This window comes from Urocitellus parryii, chromosome 12 (genome assembly GCF_045843805.1).
Source record: "Urocitellus parryii isolate mUroPar1 chromosome 12, mUroPar1.hap1, whole genome shotgun sequence".
NCBI classification, from domain to species: domain Eukaryota; kingdom Metazoa; phylum Chordata; class Mammalia; order Rodentia; family Sciuridae; genus Urocitellus; species Urocitellus parryii.
This window is the reverse complement of record NC_135542.1, coordinates 94,170,863-94,172,105: the sequence shown is the minus strand read 5'-3', so window position 1 is coordinate 94,172,105 and position 1,243 is coordinate 94,170,863. Positions and strand designations below refer to the sequence as shown.

The window sequence follows — 1,243 nt, the reverse complement described above, 5'->3', positions numbered from 1 at the left end:
CCTCTGAAAACATATTGAGGGGATTTTAGAAAAGCAACAAAAGTTCGTTTCTTTAAAAGTTTTCTTACATTGTAAAAGAAAACATTTGAAGTCCTTAACACCAATGAATAATATATTGAATAAATATAAGTGAAGACTCACATAACCCTCACCCAGGACAGGAAGCAGAATATTGCAGCTTTCAGAAATCTCCTGTATGTTCATTTTTATATCCCCTAAAAATCACTGCTGCCAGAATTTTTTTGGTAATTGCTGCCTTTTTTTTTCTTAATAGTGTTACCACATAAGTATGCATCCTTAAAATTTACTTTTTCTTATTTTAATTTATATAAAGGAAATGTATTAGATATCAGTGTTATGTTCCTAAGATTCATTCATGTATTTGTGTAAAACTTTTCATTGATGTATAGCATTCTATTGTATGACCAGAGCAAAATTTTTCTCTATCTTCTACTATGGATGGGTGTTTGTGCTGTTATAGTTCGGGATGACTATGAAGAATATCACTATTAACTTTATTTTTTTCCCTGTGGTGCTGGGGATTGAACCCAGAACCTCGTGCATACTAGGCAAGCACTCTACCAACTGAGCTACATCCCTGGAGCACTAACATTCTTGCATGTATATCTGGTCCTCACCTGCTCAGCCTTCCCTGTGGTATATAATTAGGGGAGAAGTGACTAGGTTGCGTGGTTGATATGTGTATTAATAAGTGTTATCCAGGAAAAAAAGAACCAATAGGCTGTTGTATGTGTTTATAATTATAAAGACAATTTTTTTTTAAGAAATTGATTTACATGATGATGGAATCTGGTTAGTTCAGAACCTGCAGGCTGTGCCAGCAGCTGGCTATAGAGGAAGGAGTCAATATTGCTGTTCAAGTTCCAAAACTATCAGCTATAAATTCTCTGATTTAAATGTTAATCTCATCCAAAAACATCCTCAGAGAAGTATCCAGAATAATATTTGACCATTTATTTGGACACAGTGGTCCAGCTGAAGGGAGATGTAAAATTCACCATCACAGTAAGAAAATGCTCCATTTTTGTAGGTAATAGTATTTTTGCCAGAATGACTGTATAACACAGGGTTATTATAGGTAGAGATCTTTAGCTTCTCCTTAGGATACCATTGATATTGATAAGCAGCCCCCCTTTTTTTCTCTCTTGAATGTACAGCCTTCCAATACCTTCAGAGAAATGGAAACTAGAATGAAGAAAGCCTTGCCTCCTGATACTCAGGA

General features: G+C 35.1%; 1 non-coding gene across 1 annotated transcript; it reads right to left on the bottom strand.

Annotated features, from left to right (window-relative positions):
* Positions 1-523: 523 nt before the first annotated feature.
* Positions 524-603, bottom strand: Trnat-agu (transfer RNA threonine (anticodon AGU)). The gene has a single exon. It is a non-coding gene; the product is annotated as a tRNA-Thr (tRNA).
* Positions 604-1,243: the final 640 nt, after the last annotated feature.